Here is a 23,219-nt window from a genome sequence, read left to right on the forward strand (position 1 = left end):
TTGCTTGAGCCCAAAAGTTTGAGACCACCCTGGATAACACAGCAAGACCCAATCTCTACACAAATAAAAAAATTAACTGGGCATAGTGGCACATGCCTGTAGTCCCAGGTACTCAGAAAGCTGAGGCAGAAGGATCACTTGAGCCCAGGAGTTTGAGGCTGCAGTGAGCTATGATCATGCCACTGAATGCCAGCCTGGGTGACAGAGCAAGACTCTGTCTCAAACAAACAAAAAGAGTATGATTAATCAATAACAAGTGTTGGCAAGGATACAGAGTAATCGGAACCCTCAGACATTGGTGGGAATGTAGAATGGTGCAGCCTTTGTGGAAAACAGTCTAGCAGTTCCTCAGAAAGCTAAACATAGGACCCAGCAATTCCACTATTAAATATATCCTGAAGAAAACTAAAAACATATGCTTACAATAACTTGCATGTGAACATTCATAGCAGCATTATAATAGCTAAAAAATGGAAACAACCCAAATGTCCATCAATTGATAGAGAAACAAACAAAATATGGTATATCTATACAATGGAATATTATTCAGACACAAAAAGGGGTACAGTGCTGATATATACTACAACATGGATAAACTTTGAAAACACTGAACTCAGTGAAAGAAGTCAAACACAAAAAGGCCATGTATTGTATTATTGCATTTATATGAAATGCCTGGAATGGGAAAATCTTTAGAAATAGAAAGTAGATCAGTAATTGTTAAAGGCTGCAGGAGGAAGAATGGAGAGTTGCTGCTAATGAGTATGGGATTTTTTCTGGGGATTGTATTAGTCAGGATTATCTAGAGAAACAGAGCTAATAGGAGACAGATGATTGATTGATATAGATAGATAGATAGATAGATAGATAGATAGATAGATAGGGCAATTTATTATGTGAACTGGCTCATGTAATTATGGAGTCTGAGAAATCCCACAATATGCTGTCTGCAAGCTGGAGAACTGAGAAAGCCAGTTGTGTAATTGTCCTAATTCTGAAGGCCTGAGAACCAGGAACTCAAACATCTAAGAGCAGAAGATGGATGTCCCAGCTCAAAAAGAGGGATGATGAAATATTCTGCAATTAGATAGTGGTGGTGGTTGCACAGCCTCATAGTTATTCTGAAAACATCAAAATTGCACACTATTGTTTGTGAATCATCTCTCAATTTTTTAAAATAGTATGGCAAATCAATAATTCTGTATCACTTCTCTATATCCCAACAGAAAATTCCCTGGAAGCAACACAAAAGAGTGTAGACTTGGGAAAAGATGGAGCATATTTAAATTCTTCCCTTACACTATTACCTCCAGAACTTGAGCATTTTATTTAACTTCTCTAAGCATCAGTTTTCTTACCTGTAAAATGAAGGCAAGATTACCTATCTTATAAAGTTGTTATGAGGATTAAATGAAACCATCTAAGTAAAACAGCTAGTCCTCTACCACACATTTAGTAGGCATGAATAAATGACTGCTCTTATCATTATGCTTTTATTATTACTATTGTTATTTTCACATATTTCAGATCTTTCATATCTAATAATTTTAGTGATATTCTTGACACTTTTAATCACAGAGATATCAAATGTTTCTTTTCTGTGAGCATAATCTTGGTGAATTCTTAGAAAATATGGCTTAAATGAAAATCTATTTTTAGCACACTGAGCCATCTACTGTGCCTCCTTCATGGAATAAATAATAATTAACAAAGCAGCTGCGGGGAAAAAAGCATGTCCCATGAATTTATTCAACGCATTATGAATAGCAATAGAATTGTTTGCCCATTGCACCCCCTTGTGAGAGCTCAAGGTAACTACCTTTATTCAAGAGAGTAGGTGGTTTTGAGCTTTGTCATTCAAAGTTTGGTCCTTAGTTCAGCAGTATAGGCATCACATAAATGATTGTTAGAAAGTTATTTACTTATTTTTCTCTCTTTAATTTTAGGTTCAGGGGGTACATGTTCAGGTTTGTTACATTGGCAAATTGTGTGTTGCAGGGATTTGGTGTAGAGATTATTGTATCACCCAGCTAATAAGCATAGTATCTAATAGGTAGTTTTTCATTCCTCACCCTCCTCCCACCTTCCATTCTCAAGTAGGCCCCAGTGTCTATCGTTCCCTTCCTTGTGTCTATGTGTACTCAGTGGTTAGCTCCCATTTATAATGGGAACATGTGTGTTAATTCACTTAGGATAATGGCCTCTAGCTCCATCCATGTTGCTGCAAAGGACATGATCTCACTCTTTTTTATGGCTGCATCATATTCCATGGTGTATATGTACAACATTTTCTTTATTCAGTCCACCATTGATGGGCATTTCGGTTGATTCCATGTCTTTGCTATTGTGAATATTGCTGCAATGAAAATACATATGCATGTATTTGTCTTTATGATAGAATGATTTATATTCCTTTGGGTATATACCCAGTAAGGAGATTGCTAGGTCAAATAGTAGTTCTGTTTTAATTACTTCCAGAAATATCCAAACTGCTTTCCACAGTGACTGAACTAATTTACACTTCCACTAGCAGTGTGTACGCATTCCCTTTTCTCCACAACCTCTCCAGCATCTGTTACTTTTTGACTTTTTAATAAACAGCCATTCTGACTGCTGTGAGATGGTATCTCATGGTGGTTTTGACTTGCATTTCTCTGATGGTTAGTGATGTTGAGCATTTTATCATATGCTTGTTGGCCATGTGTATGTCTTCTTCGGAGACGTGTCTGTTCATATCTTTTGCCCATTTTTTAATAGAGTTGTTTGCTTTTGCTTGTTAATTTGTTTAAGTTTCTTATAGATTTTGGATATTAGACCTTTGTCAGATGCATAGTTTGCAAACATTTTCTCCCATTCTGTAGGTTGTCTGTTTACTCTGTTTATAGACTTTTGTTTGTTTTTGTGGTGCATAAGCTCTTTAATTCAGTTAGACCCCATTTGTCAATTTCTGGTTTTGTTGTGATTGCTTTTGGCATCTTCATCATGATATCTTTGCCAGGGCCTATGTCCAAAATGATATTTCTTAGGTTTTCTTCTAGGGTTTTTATGGTGTGGGGTTTTACATTTGTCTTTAATCCATCTTGAATTAATTTTTGTATATGGTGTAAGGAAGAGGTCAAGTTTCAACCTTCTGCATATGGTCGGCCAGTTATCCCAGCATTATTTGTGAATAGGGATTCCTTTCCTCATTGCTTGTTTTGTCAGGTTTGTTGAATATCAGATAGTTGTAGGTGTATAGTCTTATTTCTGGGTTCTGGGTTCTGTATTCTGTTCCATTGGTGTGTGTGTCTGTTTTTGTACCAGTACCATGCTGTTTTGGTTACTGTAGCCCTGTAGTAGAGTTCAAAGTTGGGTAGTGTGATGCCTCCAGCTTTGTTCTTTTTGCTTATGATTGCCTTGGCTACTTGGGCTCTGTTTTGGTCCCATATGAATTTCAAAATAGTTTTTTCTAGTTTGGGGAAGAATCTCAATATTAGTTTAATAGGAATAGCACTGAATCTATAACTTGCTTTGGGCAGTATGGCTATTTTAACAATATTGATTCTTCCTATCCATGAGCTTGGAATGTTTTTCTATTTGTGTCGTCTCTGATTTCTTTCAGCAACATTTTGTAATTCTCATTGTAGAGATCTTTCACCTCCCTCATTAGGTATTCTTAGGTACTTTGTTTTTGTGTATGACTGTTGTGAATGGAATTGCATTCTTGATTTGGCTCTCAGTTTGGACATTGTAGGCATATAGAAATGCTACTGATTTTTATACATTGATTTTGTATCCTGAAACTTTGTTGAGGTTGTTTATCAGCTCTAGGAGCTTTTGGGAAGAGACTATGAGGATTTCTAGGTATAAAATCATATAGTCTGCAAACAAAGACAGTTTTACTTCCTCTCTTCCTATTTGGATGCCTTCTTTTTGTTTTTGTTTGTTTGTTTTGGGGACAGGGTCTGGCTCTGTCACATAGGCTGTAGTACAGTGGCATGATCTTACCTCACTGCAACCTCTGCATCCAGGGCTCAAGCCACCCTTGCACCTCAGCCTTCCAAAGTGCTGGGATTACAGAGATGAGCCACAGCCCCTGGCCTAAGATGCCCTTTATTTCTGTCTCTTATCTGATTACTCTGGCTAGGACTTTCAGTACTATGTTAAATAGGAGTGGTGAGAATGAGCATCCTTGTCTTTCTCTGGCTCTCAAGAGGAATGCTCCCAGCTTTTGCCTGTTCAGTATGATGTTGGCTGTGGGTTTCTCATAAATGGCACATTATTCTGAGATATGTTCCTTCAACAACTAGTTTGTTGAGGGTTTTTAACATGAAGGGATGCTGAATTTTATCAAAAGCCTTTTCTGCGTCTATTGAGATGAGTATGTAGTTTCCGTTTATAGTTCTGTTTATGTAATAAATCACATTTATTGATTTGTATATGATGAACCAACCTTGCATCCCAGGAATAAAGCCTACTTGATCATGGTGGATTAGCTTTTTGATGTGCTGCTGGATTTGGTTTGCTGTTATTTTACTGAGGATATTTTGCATCTATGTTTATCAGAGATACTAGACTGAATTCTTCTTTTTTTGTTGTTGTGTTTCTGCCAGGTTTTCATATTAGAATGATGCTGCCTTCACAGAACGAGGTAGGGAAGAGTCCCTTCTCCTCACGTTTTTGGAATAGTTTCAGTAGGATTGGTACCAGCTCTTCTTTATACATCTGGTAGAATTCGACTGTGAAACCTTCTGGTCCAGGGCCTTCTCTGGTTGGTAAGCTTTCTATTACTGATTCAATTTTGAAAATCATTATCAGTCTGTTGAGGGCTTCCATTCCTACCTAGCTCAATCTTGGGAGCTCTATGTTTCAAGGAATTTATCCATTTCTTCTATGTAGTTTGTGTGCATAGAGATGATCATAATAGTCTCTGAGGCATTTTTTTTTGTATTTCTGTGGGGTCAGTGGTAATGTCCTCCTTGTTATTTCTATTGTGTTTATTAGAATCTTCTTCCTTTTCTTCTTTATTAGGCTAGCTAATGGTCTATCAATCTTATTTATCCTTTCAAAGGACCAACTTTTTAGTTTCATTAATCTTTTGTATGGTTTTTCATGTCTCGATTTTTTTTAGTTCACCTCTAATTGTGATTATTTCTTTTGTTCTGTTAGCTTTTGGGTTGGTTTGCTTTTGTTTTTCTAGTTCCTCTAGGTGTGATGTTAAGTTGTTAATTTGAATCTTTCTAACTTTTTGATGTGGGTATTTAGCACTACAAACTTTTCTCTTTAACACTGCTTTAGCTGTGTCCCAGGGATTCTGATATGTTGTATCTTTGTTTTTATTCATTTGAAATAACTTCTTGATTTCTGCCTTAACTTCATTGTTTACCCAAAAGTCATTCAGGAGTATGTTGTTTAATTGCCATGTAATTCTATGGTTTTGAGAGATCTGCTTAGTATTTTCTATTTTTATTGTGCCAGGGTCTGAGAGTGTAGTTGGTATGATTTTGGTGTTTTGTAATTTGTTGAGATTTGTTTTATGGCCAAACTAACATGTGGTCGATTTTAGAGTATAAGCATATGCAGATGAGAAGAATGTATATTTTGTTGTCGTTGGGTGGAGTGTTCTGTAGATGTCTGTTAGGTCCATTTAGTCAAATGTTGAGTTAGGGTCCTAAATATCTTTGCTAGTTTTCTGCCCTGATAATCTGTCTAATATTGCCATTGGGGAGTTGAAGTTTTCCTCCATTATTGTGTGGTTATCCACATCTCTTCGTTGGTATCTACAACTTGTTTTATGTATCTGGGTGCTCCAGTGTTGAATGCATATATATTTAGGATAGTTAAGCCTTCTTGTTGAATTGGACTCTTTATTATTATGTAATGCCCTTCATTGTCTTTCTTGATCATTACTGGTTTAAAGTCTGTTTTGTCTGAAATTAGAATAGCAACCCCTGCTCTTTTTGTTTTCCATTTGCTTGGTAGATTTTTCTCCATCCCCTTACGTTGAGTATGTGGGTGTCATGGCATGTAAGATGGGTCTCTTGAAGACAGCATACAGTTGGGTCTTCCTTCTTTATCCAACTTGCCATTCTGTGTGTGTTCCTTTTAAGTGGGGTGTTTAGCCCACTTACGTTCAAGGTTAATATTGATATGTGTAGATTTGATCTTGTCATCATGTTGTTAGCCAGTTGTTCTGCAGACTTGATTATGTAGTTGCTTTAGAGTGTCAATGGTTTATGTACTTATATGGGTTTTTGTGGTGGTTGGTAAATCTTTTGTTTGCATGTTTAGTACTCCCTTAAAGACCTCTTGTAAGGTAGGCCTGGTGGTAACAAATGCCCTTAGCATTTGCTTGTCTGAAAAGGATTTTATTTCTCTTTCACTTATGAAGCTGAGTTTGGCAGAATATGAAATTCTCAGTGGGAATTTCTTTTCTTTAAGAATGCTAAACATAGGCCCCCAATCTCTTCTGGCTTGTAGGGTTTCTGTTGCAAGGTCTGGTGGTTGCCTGATGGAGTTCTCTTTGTAGGTGACCTTCCCTCATTTCTAGCTGCTTTTACATTTTTTCTTTCATGTTGACTTTGGAGAATCTGATGACTACATGTCTTGGGGATGGAAGTCTTATATAGTATCTCACAGGGTTCTCTGAATTTTCTGAATTTGAATGTTGACTTGTCTAGTGAAGTTGTGGATATTTTTGTGGACAATATCCTAAAATATGTTTTCCAAGTTGCTTGCTCTCTGTCTCTCTCTCTCTTCCAGGTATGCCATTGAGTCATAGATTTGGTCTCTTTATATAATCTCACATTTCTCAGAGGTTTTACTCATTCTTTTTTATTCTTTTTTCTTTATTTTTATCTGACTGAGTTGATTCAAAGAACTGGTATTCAAGCTCTGAGATTCTTTTCTCGACTTGGTCTATTCTGCTATTAATACTTCTGATTGTATTATGAAATTCTTGTAGTGAGTTTTTCAGCTCTGTCAGATCAGATTGGGTCTTTCTTAAAATGTCTATTTTACCTTTCACCTCTTGTATTGTTTTATTGGATTCATTAGAGTCCTTGGATTGGGTTTTGACTTTCTTCTGAATCTTGATGATCTTCATTGCTATCCAGGCCCTGAATTCTATTGATATATCTGTCATTTCAGCTATGTCAGCCTGGTTAAGAACCATTGCTGGGGAGCTAGTGTGATTGTTTGGAGTGGAGACACTTGGCTTCTTGAGTTGCCAGAGTTTTTGCAGTTGTTCTTTCTCATCTGTGTAGGCTAATGTTTCTTTAACCTTTGTAGTTGCTATCCTTTGGATGGGGTTTTTTGCTTTTATATTCCTTGATATGCTTGAAAGCTTGACTGTGCTATAGTTTGGGTTCAGTTGCTGGCTTTGTTTCTGGATAATATCAGCGGGGCAAGTCTCAGCTCAGCACTCCTGGGTTGCATGTTCTAAACCTGGAGGTCTGGTACCAGGCCTATGACTTTGTCCTCTGGCTCCTCACGCAGAGGTGTTCCCAGTCCACTGGCAACAGCATGCCAATGCAGGAGGTGCTGGCAAAAGCACTTCATTGGGCTGGTGGCATATACACACACGCTGCCTGGCAATGTGTGTATTGCCAGACAGCATGTGTGCACACCGGTGGGGGACAGGGTGGCAGCAGCAGGGTTCATGCACATGCACCAGTGGCAAAAGGGCAGTAAGGTCCATGAGTGCACACATGCACAAGGGCAAATGCACTAGGCGGGGGCTGCAGGCAAGTGTGTGCACTGGCAAAGCAGTAGGGGGAGGCTGCAGGTGGATGCACATCAGTGGGCCTGTCTATCGAGCTCTCCCATGGTTAGGCAGGGTCTGCTGGTGAAGGAGCTATGGTAGCAGCTCGCATGAAGTGCCGTGTTTGGGCATCCAAGGCTGCACTTCCAGCAGATAGTCAACAAAGGCCAACACCACCTAATGGAGCATGGGAAGCCTTGGGGGATAGGCCTCCCTGGCTGTGCTTTGCTGCAGCTATTCCCACACCACTCCACTGGGCACTGCACAGGCTAGAGTCTTGTCCCTGCCACCTCTCCAAGTAGCTCTCCCTATCAGCCCAAATGTCCATGAGGGCTGTGGGGTCTTCTGCAGCTAAAATTCTAGGATTCTGGATTCTAGGATTTTATGGCAAGAGTGAGCCACTCCTCACCTATTTAACTCACCCCTTCCCAGGAGCTGCTAAGGGACATGCATGAGTCCTACTGCTCGGCAGCCCTATGCAGGATTCCAAGTTTCCTGCCCATCCAGCCCAAGATCTGCCTCCTCCCTCTCTCCACCCTTACTGCCTTCCTTCTGAAGATCTGCTTGGAGTGTGCCAGTCTTATTAATGGTTTGGTCTCTCGGTGAGAGATCCTTTTCCTGGCTCTATCTAGTCAGCCACTTTAGTTCCTCTCCATTAGAAATTTAGATCTCAGGTCCCATCTTCTAGTCAGAATCTGCATTTTTATCACACTGCCCAGGTGATTTGTATGCACTATAAGTTTGCAAAGTACTACCTAAGAGTGTATAGTAAAACACTTAGACTTTTATTCAGGAAACATTTATTGAGTGCTTTACTAGTGAATATTAAGTTCTGTCCTAGGAATTGGAAATATGAAGGTAAGTATAATTCTTTCCATAAAACTAATTGGGATTTAAAAGCTATAATAATTAGAATTAACTATGTACTTTTTGAAAGGAGAACTTTATGGTAAGTAAATTATCTCTCAATTTTTAAAAAGAAGAGTATGACAAATCAAGAATCACAAATAACCATTCTAAATCCTAATAGAAAAGCTCCATGGAAGCAGCAGAGTACACACAATAAAAAGTATAGACTTTGGGACAGAAGGATCATATTCAGATTCCATCCTTTCAAGTCAATGAACGCCAGAGGAGAGTTATGTACACAGAGGAGAGTTATGTACACAAGAATAAAACAGCTAACTGTGATTGGAAGAACTGAAGGAGGGTTTAAGGGGGAGGTAGCATTTGAGATGGAATTTAATGAGCAGGAAATTACCACATGAGCAACACTGGGCAGAGTATTCCAGACCGGAGGAATGCCATGAGCATAATGCCAGGTTCAAAGGCATGTGATGTGTTAGAAGAATGTCAAGCTCTTTAGTGTGTCTTTGGTGGGTAAGGTGTGGGTTAAAGGCAGTTATCTTTGGGGAACTGGATTGTGAGAAATTCTCACTTCCTAAGGTATATATTTCTATCAGTTTCAAAGGTTAACAATGATGTTTTATTTGTGAAAAAAAAAAAAGCAAAATGTTAATTAAAAGGCTTTTCTAAAGAAGGCATTGAAAGCTCTGGAAAGTTTGGAAGACTTTCACCCTGAAAACTATAAATAAATTTTGTTATATTAACCATTCATAAAAACCAATAGAAAAAAGGTTAGCATTAAAAAATTAAAGATTATAAGCTAACTGTAAGAATAATTATCTCTGATGATTATAGGAATTTGCAGTTTTGAGTTATATATTCTTGTAAAGTTTAATGTTTTCTCTTACAACAATCTGGAGTTATTTAGATAACTTTTTTTTCAAACTAAAGAAAATAGAAGACAAATTTTTAACGAAGTTGTTACTGGAAGGAAGGATATTCACAAATTATACATAGCTGCAAACAACAGAGTTACTTCTAATTTTTTAAATTATTTTAAAAGTTAATTTATATAAATGAAAATAAGATTTTTCTCTGTATGCTATCACATCCCACAAAATCACTGGATACATTTTCATCAAATTTGGAAGTGGGGATGACATAGAGGTGAAGAGGAGGAAGGGAGCAGAAGGAAAAGTAACTATAGGCAGGTGGTAAGGAGTAATTAATGGGTGACTGAGCTGTGACACCCCTGAGCAACTCTGGATGTCCACGCAGCAAGGATGCATTGGAATTTATTAACTGATAATGATTTTTAAAAGTATAACTGTGCAACCATAGAAATCATACTCAAATATCTCATACCAAAGAAAAAAAATCCCAGCTCACCAGCCAATCAAGAATGACAGCCAGCTCCTCTTTACCAAAAGAACTTGTTGCCCTATCACCCACCACTTCCGCTCCTGAGGATGGAAATGAAGACAACTCTTGGCTGGCTGTTGGAGGAGGGATGATCACAGGTGGTATATCCCACCCCTCTCTCCTCCTAGAACCTGGTCCATGACTGTTTTTCACAATGATCCCCCATGCAGTCTTGCCTATTATTTTAGGCTAGTGACCATTCTTTTTGCTCTTTGCCCATACTGTAATGATTGTTAAATATTTTTAGTATTACCCTTCCTAGGTCCAAAACCTAGGAAGGCTCTTTTGTCAATAAAAGGACCAGCTTTGGGTCCTTTTGTAATTGACCAGCTTCCCTTGTCAATAAAAAGAAAAACAAATTAAGAGTATTAAGCATAGCATCACCCAGTTATAACTACAAAGGTGAAAAACGTCACACATGGGGTGTGGGGAGGGGGCAGGAGGGCAAGAGATAAGCAGAAAAAATATTTAAGAAAATAGTGGTCAAATAGCTTCTAAATTTGATGAAAACTATAAACACACAGATCCAAGAAGCTCAACAAACACCAAACAGAGAAAACTTAAAGAAAATCACATCGAGGCATAATCAAATTGTTGAAAACTAGCAATAAAGAAGAAATGACAACAACAACAAAACCCTCTTTAAACCAGCTAAAGGAGGAAAAAGCACATTTCACAGACGGGAGCAAAGATATGATAGTAACTTTTTATGAGAAATAAAAGCAGCCAGAAAACAATGGAATCCATCTTTAAAATGCTGAAAGAAAAATCAACTATAATCCTAGAATTCGAAGTCCAGTAAAAATACCTTTCAAAAGTGTGGCCAAATTAAAACCTCCTTAGAAAAAAAACAGAGCATAAGGAAATTCATCACCAGCTAAACTGTTCCACAGGACATGTTTTTGTTTGTTTGTTTGTTTGAGGCAGAGTCTCACTCTGTTGTCCAGGCTGGAGTGCAGTGGTGCCATCTCAGTTCACTGCAACCTCTGCCTCCTGGGTTCAAGCGATTCTCCTGCCTCAGCCTCCCAAGTAGCTAGGACTACAGGCCCACACCACCACATCTGACTAATTTTTGTATTTTTAGTAGAGATGGGGTTTCACCACATGAGCCAGGCTGATCTTTAACCCCTGACCTCAGGTGATCTGCCCGCCTCAGCCTCCCAAAGTGCTAGGATTACAGGCATGAGCCACCGTGCCCGGCCAAGACATATTTTTAAAGGAACATCTTCCAGGGGAAGGAAAATAACATCAGATGAAAACTTAGATCTACACAATAAATTTAAGCACACTCGAAATAGTAATGATATGAATAAAATTAGATTTTTCTTCATTTTTAATTAAAACGATTGACTATTTAAAGCAAATATAATATATTGTGGGATTTATTACATATGTAGAAGTAAAATGTATAATGCCAGTAGTAAAAAGGATGGAAGGAAGAAAGAAAAAAATCCTGTTACAAGATTCTTGGTCTAGAAAAACAGAGATTATCAGGTGAGATAAAAATGTTAGAGCTAACTATATATTGTCTAGACAATAGCAACTTTAAATATAAAGATACAGGTAGGTTAAAATTTAAATTATGGAGAAAATGCCATGTTAACATTGAGCATAAGAAAGACAATATCATGTTAATATTGAGCATAAGGAAGGGTTACATTCAGGATAAAGAGATACCGAGGGACATCTTATTATAACGAAGACATAACAATACTAACTGTGCATACACCCAATAACAGCACTTTAAGTTGCATGAAGCAAAAACTGACAAAAAAGAAAAGATAAATTGGCAATTATAACTGGAGATGTCAAAATTCCTCCCTCAGTAATTGTTAAAACAAGTAGCCACAAAATTAGGTAGAACATAGGAGACTAAATAATACTATCAATCAATTTGACTTAGTTGATATTTATAGAATACTCAACCCAACAACAGCAGAACATACATTCTTTTCAAGTGCACATGGTACATTCACCAAAATATATCACATGTTCAACCATAAGGCAAGTCTCAATAGATGTCAGAAGATTTAAATACTACAGAGCCCCTTCTCTGATTGCAATGGAGGTAAATTAGAAATCAATAACAAAAAAATCTGAAAAAAATTCAAATAGTTGGAAATTAAATAACACATTTCTAATGAAAACATGGCTCAAAAGATAAATTACAAGGAAAATTGTAAAATATTTTGAACTGAATAAAAATTAAAACACAACATATAAAAATTTGTACATACAAATAAAGCCATGATTACAGGGAAATTTAAAGCATTATCTCCTTATATTATAAAATAAGAAAGGTCTAAGTTAATTGTCTACAATTTCACCTTAACCTAGGGGGAAAAAAAAACAAATTAAATGCAATGTAAGTAGAAGGAAGAAAATAAAAACAAAAGCAGAAATCAATAAAATAGAATACAGTCAAGCAAAAAATCTATTAAAGCAAAAACTAATTTCCTAGAAAAAAATCAATAAAATTGATACACCACTAGACTGATTAAGTTAAAAAGAGAAAATACAACTACCAATATCAGAAACAAAAAAGGAAGCACAAATTTCCAATATTAGAAATGAAAGAGGGATGCTACTGTCAAGCTTACAGTGATTAAAAAGATAATAAGAGAATATTATTAACAAATTTTTGCCTATAAATGTAATAACTTAGATGAAATAGACAAATGCCTTAAAAGAAACAAATTACCAAAAACGACTCAGGAAGAAGTAGCAAATCTTAGTATCCCAATATCTGTTTAAAAACGTAAGTTTATAATTTAAAACCTTCTGACAAAGAAATCTCCATGCCCAGTTACCTTTACCGACAAATTCTATAAAACATTTAAAGGAGAAATAATACCTATTCTACACAAATTCTCACAGAATATAGAGGAGAAGGAAACACTTTCGAATCATTTTATAAGACCAACATTACCCTGATACCCAACCCAAATACATCACAAGAAATAAAAAACAGAGATCAATATCCTTCATGATATAAATGCAAAAATCTGTAAAATCTTGACAAATCAAATCCAGCAATGTATAAAAAGGATAATATATCACAGACCAAGTGGTTGAATATTTAACATTTGACATTCAACTACTGTATTCACCATATTAACAGACTTAACAAGATAACTCATATGATTTTTTCAATAGATGCAGAAGAATTATTTGACACAACCCAAATGTCTTATAAAGTTAAACATACATGTACAGCAAGACAGCAATTTCCACTCCTAAGTATTTACCAAGAAAATGCTAACATGTCTACACAAAGACTTGTATGCAAATATTCATAGTATTGTGGCTTTATTCATACTAACCCAATACTGGAAATAATCCAAATGACCATTAATAGGGAATGACCAAACAAATTGTAGCTTATCCATAAGATTGGAAACTACCAACAACAATAAAATAATCTATGTTACATGCAACGACATGAATGAATCTCAACGTTCTTATGCTGCTCTGAAAGGAACCAGACACAAAAAAGTACATAATGTACGACGACTTCATTGATATGAAAGTATAAAAAAGAAAAATCTATTATGACAGAGAGCACATCAGTGGATGCTCAGGACCAGAAGTGCATGGAAAATTAAATAAGGGCGCAAGGAACTTTTTAGGATGATAGAAACGTTCCATAAATATCGATTATTTCACAATTATATTGTGTGAAAAATTAAAGGATATAAATATATCAAAAGTCATCAAATGTGCACATAAAATGGGTGCATTTTAATATGCAAATTATACCTCAATAAAATTGTTTTTTTTCCAAAAGTGAACCATGGGGGTTTTTATAAAAAAAAAAAGAAGAAGAAGAAGAAGAATTGTCTTTGGAGGGTCTTATAGTAGCTGGATATGAGTGTGAGCTGGACCACAGAATATTTTGGCATCACCAGTGAAGTCAGAGAAGCCTTCCTGCTGGGACTTTGATGATAGTTTGAAATCCTAACAGTCATGCCAGTATAGTGGTCATAGAGCAGTGCTGCTGATATTGCCAGTTCAGTGAAAATGTGAAGGTCTCAAGGCATGTGAAGAGCTTTGATTTATACTTTTGTACTTGGGTCATTTCCAACAATTCTTAGAGAAGCCAGACCTGCCTGGTTACATGGACAAGGGGACCATGTCTTCAGCCACTTTTCTAGGAACCTCCTGGTGCTGATGCTGATGCTGTGATAAAGAGGGATGGAAAGAGAAATACCTGGGTAAAGAGGATATAACTTTAAAAACTAAGGGTCTGGTATGGTAGCACAAAGCTAGCTAGACAGGACTGAGTCTCTCCTAGGGAGGAAACAGGAGTGAGAACCCAAGATTCATGGCTGGAGAAACAGGTAGAGAGGCATAGAGGAGACTTGTCCTTCCTTTGGGACCCAAATGGTCTTACATGTCCCAATCCCTACATCCTAAGAACTTCCCTCCTCCCTCCTAACACTGCTGGTGCCAAGTACAAGCCTCTGGCACAGACCTCTCGTATGGATTATACTACTCAGTCACAGAGCTGCTGCTTCATGACAATGGTTCTTTCCCATACTTTCCCATTTTCCAATACTTGATGGCCACTTATGGTCATTGGGGGTTAGAAGCATGGCCTTAAAATCAGTTTCACTCTCCCATTTTACTGAGAAGGAAAGTGGAGCCATGGGAGGTGAAATCCAAATTACCAGTTAGAGAACTTCAGATGCAAACAGACCTGAGTTCAACTTCCACTCTCTCACTTACTAGCTAAATCAACACAGACAAATCCCCTACACTCTTTGAACCTCCTTTGCCTTATCTGTAAAATAGGTACAATGACCCCTAGGTCATAGGGTTGTCCCTAGAATTACATAAGACAATTCTACCATGCAGTAGCCCATTGACAATAGTCTTAGGCCAGGAGGCAGGAAACAAGGAAGACAAGGAGTATTGTATCCTGCCGGGCAGTTTCCTGTCTTGACCACATCTCATTGCCTTCTCTGACCTTTGCTTCTGAATAAATGGACTTCAGTGTTCATTCCGGTCTCTCATTGCTCATTAGTGTTTTTTTTTCTTCTCTTTTCTTCTTTGATCTAATTAGACGAATATGAATACTTGAAGGTAGTTTTATGATCTAGCCAATGCCCTTGCCCAGGTTACAACTGAGAGTGGTGGTGGTGCCAGTAACAACAATGGCCGCACTAATAATACTGTTGGCTTCCTTTCCCTCTTTAGAACTGGCAAAGGGCAGGGAACATGACAAGGCAGCAGACTGCCCTGGTCACTGGCAACCTAAGCCCTCTCACAGGAGCCACTAGAGCAGTAACTGCTACCGTCTCGCAACTCAAGAGTGTTCTTTCCGCCAGAGCACAGGCAAGCAGGAGGAACCAGGGAATGAGGCTGATTTTCGCAGGTCTCAGCCATGCCTGGAGGAGAAAGTACAGGCAGGTACCTGTTTAAGAGGCTTTCAAACTCCAGGCCCAGGGCTTCCCTTTATCTGGAACGCACATTCTTCCTCAGGTAATTTCAGTCACTGGCCCCTTCCATCCACTTCCAACTCTACCCAACCCCTTCCTCCAGGTGGGGCCTGTGAGCCGCCTGGTGCTCAGCCTCTGACCGCTGTTTACTTCTCTGTGCATGGCTTCGCTCTGCATGATGTCATTAGCACAAGGAAGAAACTCAAAAACAGGCAACCAGAAGGGGCACTCAGGCCATCTGTCCTTATCAAAGACCCTAAGGTCAGATTCCACTGGTGTCCTTGGTTCATTTCACTTCTGTGGTCACAAGAAAGCCAAAACCACACAGCCTTCTAACCAAGTACATTTCATGTACCTACTGCTGAAACCTAATAAGTGTCTATATTCTAATACCATAGATTTATCTGATGATTGATACTGCTCTCCCAATAATATCAATAGTAGCTAATACTTACTGAGCATTTAACCCTGTCCCAAGAACTGTACTCAGTAGTGTCTGAAATGCATGATTTCACTTAATCCTCGCAACATTCTGTAAGGTAGTTACCATTATTATTCCCATTTTACAGATGAGGACATTGAGGCTCAGAGACATGGAATCACTCACCCAACTAGGAAATAATAGGGGAGAAATTTGAACCCAAGCCTGAATGTTATTCTAATTATTATTCCCACCCTCACCCCGTCATAATCAATTATAAAGCAGAGGGGAACCTTTTCCCTGATCTAGGCTATACTATGTCTTACATGTGAACAACTTTTTAACGAATGAGACGCATGCTCTCCTATTAATGAAAACAGACAGACACCCTTCTCTGTGTTGACAACGTAGCTTTACCCTTCAGGCCCAGGATTGGGATCAAGAAACAACTGAACCTGGTAGTACACTGCTGCCAGAGAAAAGAAGAAACTTGCAGCTGAAATTGCCATTTTTGACCCATGTCTTTGGTATACTAATGCAGGCAATGACTCCAATTTTGCCAGGTGTTGTCACTGTCTGGGCTTTTATCCTGATGGCATTGGCTGGATTCAATGTCCTGGAGGGCCACACTGAGGATCTAGTAAGACATAGGGGGTTCTCAGTCTCCTGCCTCAACCCCCTGAGGGTGCTCTGATTTTCTTGCTCCCCGGTATCAACCCTGGAGGCTTCACTGGGCAGCCTGCATGAGCATGTAGGAGAAACATTTTAAGCCCTTTCCTGAGAAGAAACTGCACCTAATCTGCAGGCTCTCAGCACCCCTCAGTGAGGCTGGATTTGGTGGGGGACGTGGACGGGTAGTGGGGACGGGGAGGATTTTATGACAGCAGGACTAATGAGGTGCTTCCTTATGTAGAACCAAATGTCCTCCTGAGTGATATAGGGTCAAAATACAAGTGTTGAAGAAGTCCAAGGAAGGAGAGAGGAATTCAGGCCAGAGCGTAGAAAAAGTTTTCAGAAAAGCAGAGAGATGTATTTCAGCAAAGGGACAGCATTCGGGAAAGAAGGACATTCTTAGCAGAGAACATAGCAGATGAAAGATTATCCTGAATGAGGACCTAAGGGGAGAGATGAGAGGTATGATATGTGGCTGGGGACTCCATGGGAATGTAAGCATCAGAGCGCCCTGGAATGAGGACGAGAGGAGACAGCAGGCTGCCAGGCAGTGCCGTGAGAGGAGTGGCTTCCCGGGAACACCAAACTCGCAAGGCATGCTGATTAGAGAAGATACGGAAACAGGAGACCAGTGACATCACTGCCTCCCACAGACATGGGGGCCTAACACGGGACCCAGCTCCCAGCCCCTGGGGACACACTGAAGGTCACCTACAGGCAATGAGGCTGGAGTTCAGAAATTTGAGAAAACACTAAGTTGTGAAATCTTGTCCTCTCTCTGTATCTTTCCTGAATAAGCCAGGCTAGGCGTTTGCTTTCCAGTTCACAGTGAGAGGCAGGAAATTGGATTCAACCTTGAAATCTTCCCAGGCTTTTGGCTCCTCTGTACCCACCTCCTCCCTGGCAGCCAGTGGGCACAGGCCTTCTGCCCTGGAAGCTCACTTTGTAAGCCAGGGACTAGTACCATCACTGATGCCTTGGGTGCCTGTGATCAGTCTTTCCTTCCTGTTTCATGGACAATGCCACAGGCCTGGGAAGCAGGAACCTATCTCCAACCTATGGTATCATGGCCCCTTTCCTTCAAGTAAGACTCACTGGACATGGATCCCAACACCTCCCTCTCCAACCTCCCCCGGTCCAATTGCCCCGTGAGGTCTCATTAGAGTTTCTCAAAGTCTCTTGCGCAGCACTCAACTTGGTCTTGGAGACAAATCTCATGAAAGGAGTCTGCCCAGAACTGAGCATCCTAAGATGGTTGCTTCCTGGGAAAGCTCCTTGGGACCCTTTTTTCCACCATCAGAGATACAGGAGTCCATGAACCTGGATCCTTCCAAACAGGAGACTGGTTTCTCAGAAACCATTTCCTCATTCCTGCCTCCAGCCCCAGTGGCTTCCTATAGAACCTGGAAAGTTCCCGGCAGCTATACCTTGACCTACAGTTGGGGATTCTCAGTACTGGAACAGAGTTGTCTAAATGATGGTTGTTGAGTGCGTAGGAATTTGAATAGGTGTCTGTAAATAGGAGCCAATCTACTACTGGGCACCTCTACCTGCAGGCACTAGGGCAAAGAGACTGGTACCATCAGCCCTGTTTTAAATAAGAGAAAACTAAAGCACAAAGAGGTCTAATGGCTTATCTGAGCTCACAGGCGTAGCTAGGGAGGGAGGCAAGACTCTCTGTTTTACTCTAAAGCCCAAATTCCTGTCCCCTGTTCTCTGGTACTTTGCAGTCCAGTATGGCAGCCCCTAGCCACTATAGTAGCTATTTATATTGAAGTCTAAATTAATTAACATTAAGTAAAATGTAAAATACACTTCCTCGTTGTCATAGTCACGTTCCAGGAGCTCAAGAGCCATAAGTAGCTAGTGGCCCCCACGTCAGAGCACGTAGACTTAAAACATTTCCACCCTCAGGGCAAATTTTCTGGAACAGCCTTGTAGTCTGAAGCTTGTTATTCATACACTTGGGCAAGGAACTGGGCCGCTGCCTCGCCTCACTGCCCTCCCCCTACGCAATCCATTCACTAAAGTAGCACACTGTGCTTTTCAGGGCCACTTACCCTGACTTTTTCTTTCCTTGCTTCCAGCTTTCTCCAGTCTCCAAGAGTGTGACTGGACCCCTCGCCACTGACACAAGTAAAAAATGAGATTTGCATGCTAAGAACATGATTGTGTGGGCTTGGGCCTCCCCGTGCACACTGGCTATCTAGCAGGAGAACTGCCATGAGCGAGGTCCCCAGCCAAGGGGCAGGTTGTCTCAGTCTCAGCCTGGACATGGCTGATGTTTCTCAGGAATCAGTGTCCTCCTGGGCCCCACGCTGTGCTGTGGCTAATTGTCCCTGGAAACAAGACCTCTACTAGCTTCTGGGGTTGCAGAGGTTGACAAAGGTCAAGTTTTCCTAAGGCCTCTCTACACTCAAATCTTATGTCTGGAAAAGCACCTTCATTCTCTGATCAGCTATCATGTGGTTCCTTTCTATAAATAAACTGCTGAAAGGATTTGCCCAGCACATGGCCTGCTGGTCTTCCATGTAGAAGGCATTTAATCTGGGTTGCCTCTGCCTTCACAGCCACAATCCCCAACGCTGCCCAGGTATGGAGAAAGGATGCTGTCTCTGCTTTCAGTTGCTTTCTAGCCAGATGGCCCATGATAAAGTGGAAGTCCAGATGCCAAAGTTCTTCCTAACCTAGCATTGAGCAGGTAATTCCAGGCTGCAGGCTGCAGTGACCAGCCAGTTGAGGGATCCTGATGGTTATCTTCTCTTTTCCTTTCCTCTAGGTTTGCCTCTTCCATATCAGACTCAGACAGGAGGTTTCCAGTGGACACATCGTCTGAAGGAAGAAATTCTTTCCATGTGACTCTAGTCCTTTTCTCGCCAACTAGAAAGTTGGTACATGCTTTAAGCCATTGGAACCACAAGGAGTAGGCACTAGAGTCCGTTTTCCTGCCTGAAAATCAGACCAAGAGCCTCTAGGAAGAGCAGCTGGATGAGGAAAATATTTTGGAAGAAAGGCAGACTGAAAGAAAAGGTATTTGTAAACGTTTGCTAAAGAGTCACACATTGATAGCCTATATTCACACCTATTCTATTAACTATAAAAAGAACCCCTACAAGTTGATAAGAAAAATTTCAATTTGCAAACTCGATGCTGGGGAATTTTGGTTCAAAGAGGGGAGGAAAGTACATTCCAGGCACCAGGAACTGCCTGTATATACAGAGAGAAACAACTGGCCTGAGCATGTTTTGAAATGACAAGGAGCTGGGTGTGGCTGTCGTGCAGGAGAGTGGCGATTGCTAAAGCTAGGGAGGTAGAACTGGGACACGCACAGAATGCCTTGCATACCATGCTGGGGAGTCTCGCTTATAGGAAACCAGGATCATATCCTGGATCTGATCAGGTTAACTTTGTAGAAGACGCCTTGGGCAGGAGCATGACTGATGAAATGAAGCCTTCTTTCACAAAACCCCCACCAGGAATGTAACACAGACCACAGAAGGACACGTCTGTTTTCCCACCTTTGCCTTTACATTTTTAAATTGCCTTTTTCTTTCTGGAATCATTGACAGAGATCCTAGTTGCCTAGGTCAATATCCATTTCCTGTCTCTTGCATAGTAATAGAGATTCCAACTTTAGCAGAGCACTAAGCTGCTTGGAATAAAGACCACACTCCTCAGCCTCCCTCTTACCTAAAGCTAAGTTTCAGCTGTGAAATGTAAATGAGAGCATTGTGAAGCTGTCTGGAAGTATTAAAAGACCACTGGAACATGTCTTCACCCCCTTTCTTCTTTCATCCCTTTTATTTATCTGGTGTAAACTGAGTTTTCTACTAAAAAGGATGTTAGCATGATGGTCAGAACTTACGCCATCACCTTGGACAGACCAACAAGATGGGAGAAACAAGAAAGAGCAAGCCTGGCTCCCCAGTGATTGTGGAGCTGCCATTCCAGCCTTGATTTCTTACCTCTGAACTTTGTTCAAATGATAAATAATCTATCATATTTAGTTTACTGTCATTTGAGGTTTTTTGTCACTTGCAGTCAAAGTCCTAGACAAGAAAAGGATATGTATTTTTTTAGTTTTGTTTCACAAATATCTTCGTCTTCCAATGTTGCTGTCTTTAGGGAGGAACAGTTTATTCCGATGAACCAAAAGTTTAAAGGAGGGCAGAGTACTCCCTGGAAGCAGTCATGCCAGGCACACCTGGTGAGGTATGCCAGCTGAAGCCTCCCACAGCACTCCCACATTCTCAGTCCAGCTGGTCGCATCTCCTCTGCTGCATATTATTGATCTCACAAAGGCCTCCTTATCTGCCTTTGAGAGAAGTGTTTAGGCAGGATTGGCCTGAGAATCACGTTTATCCTTCTTTTTATTCACTATTTATTGGGCACCTACTCTGGGCCTAACACTATGATAGCCATGTTGAGAACAAGGACAGCAATGGGTCTGTTATGCTGTGTGCATATCAGACCACTTGAGGAACAGCAGATTACATTCAGAGTAGAGGGTCACATTATGAGAGGGATATTGACAAATTTGAGCACATCCAAGGAGAAACTAGGATAGTAAATGTCTGTGCCCCACTCTAATCCCATGTTTTAATAAATTTAAAGCATGAAGGTAAGAGAAATTCTGGCTACAGAAGATGTCCTATTTGGGTCTAACCAGAGTCCTTTGTGTCCTTATTTTGGTAACTGACTCTCCTGCTTTGTAGAGGACATGCACCTTCCCATTCCTTGGGATTCTCGTGGGGCTCTCAACTGCAGTACTCTGACCTCCAGCTACAGGCACAGACACACGACCTGAACGAGACCAATCAAAGCCCTTCCCTGATATTTTTGTCTATCTCCTTTTGGATTGTGAGTTAAAAGATGTTTGCAAGGCAGGCCATGGTGGCTCATGTCTATAATCTCAGCACTTTGGGAGGCTGAGGTGGGTGGATCACTTGAAGCCAGGAGTTCAAGATCAGCCTGGCCAATGTAGTGAAACCCCATCTCTAGTAAAAAATAAGAAAAAAAAAATTAGCTGGGTGTGCTGGTGCACACTTGTAATTGCAGCTACTTGGGATGCTGAGGCAGGAGAATCACTTGAACCCAGGAGGCAGAGGTTGCAGTGAGCCGAGATCATGCCATTGCACTCCAGCCCAGACAACAATGCAAGACTCCATCTCAAAAATAAATAAACAAATAAATAAATAATAAAAAATTTTAAAAAGCTGTTCTCACAGTGTCACAGTAATAGAGAGAATCAAGTTAAACAGGGCATGTTTGAGGCTTCACAATCAGATACATCTGTTTTTCATCAAATATGTCAAATGCTTTACTGTCATGGTGAACTCCAAAGAGTTCAAAGTCCTAGAGTCAAAGATCTCCACTAAGGTCCATGCTCTGTCATTCCCTGACCAGGAGGCCTCAAGCAAGTCATTTAACTGCAGTAAGCCTCAGTTTCCTCATCTGTAAAATGGGGATAATAATTCACAAAGTTATTATCAAAGTTTTTATGAGAATTGAATGAAATAAATTGTACAACAGCATCTTGTAAATGTCACATAACCACACAAATGCACAGATTTGTTGTTTTGTGTTGAAGGATGTTTTTGTCAAGGTGTTATTATACTCATATAAAATTTACAATAATGTTTAATGTTTGCAGATTATAACCAGGGAATTTGGAGGTGATAGGTTTTTTTTGAGGTGACAAAGTAGACTGGATGGAGAGTCCTGGGCTTTGAAATTCAGGCAGATCCAGATGACAGGGGATAATCGGTTTACAGGGAGGGGTTAGACATATAAGACTAAATTACTAGATTCGCACAAGAACGAAGGAAGAGGCAGGAACTGAGCATTACAAGCCAAGATCCAAACTAAGTACGAGATCCAGGTGCCCATGTAGGCAGGAGATAGAGGCAATCAGCAGAAGTCTAAGTAGAAACCACAGGACAGAGATCTGAACCACCAGGGCCAGTAGCATGGGAAGAGTTTGACAGCTGGCACCAGAGAATCCCTTCCGCAAAGACTCAAGTTTCTTCATTCAACAAACACATACCAATTACATTTGAGGCTCTAGGAAGACAAAATTGAATGAGTCAAGGAGCTTACAAGCCAATAAGGAAGACAGACACACACTAGATAATTCTAATACAACCTGCTAACAACAAAGAGAAACAGAGTATCCTTGGAGGACACAGGAGGTGCAGATCATCCAGGCTACACTGTGTCAGGGATACCTCTGGTAGAGTCTTAGAGGATGAATCAGAGTTAGTCAGGTCAACCAGATACTTTGGGGAATGAAGGAATTGCAGGCAGCGGGAATAGCATGAGGAATAGCAGGGAAGCAAGAAATAGGAAAAAGAAGCAGTTCGACATTGCTGTGCCATAAATCAGGGACAACAGTCAGGGAGAGGTGGTTGCAGGTGATGGGAGAGAAGGCTGGAGGGGTTGACAAGAGAGCTACCAGGGTCAGCCTAGGAAAGCTGAGACTTCATCCTGAACACCTAGGACAGAAAGGAAGCATTAAGCAGATGAGCAATAGGACAGGAAGAGCATTACTCAGAACAAAATTGCTATGACTTTGGAGACAAAGCAAGGGACTTGGGAACTGAAGAGGTGGTGGGCAAGAAGACACAAAGGAACAAAGCAGGAAGCTAACACTTGGAGTGAGGTCAAATGGAAAGCC

At 40.2% G+C, this 23,219-nt stretch overlaps 1 pseudogene; it reads left to right on the forward strand.

Annotated features, from left to right (window-relative positions):
• Window positions 1-8,188: 8,188 nt before the first annotated feature.
• The window catches only part of LOC102121185 (Y-box-binding protein 1-like), a 34,091-nt pseudogene continuing 19,060 nt past the window's right edge, over window positions 8,189-23,219 (forward strand).

The sequence above is a fragment of the Macaca fascicularis genome, chromosome 15, assembly GCF_037993035.2.
Source record: "Macaca fascicularis isolate 582-1 chromosome 15, T2T-MFA8v1.1".
Taxonomy (NCBI): Eukaryota; Metazoa; Chordata; class Mammalia; order Primates; family Cercopithecidae; genus Macaca; species Macaca fascicularis.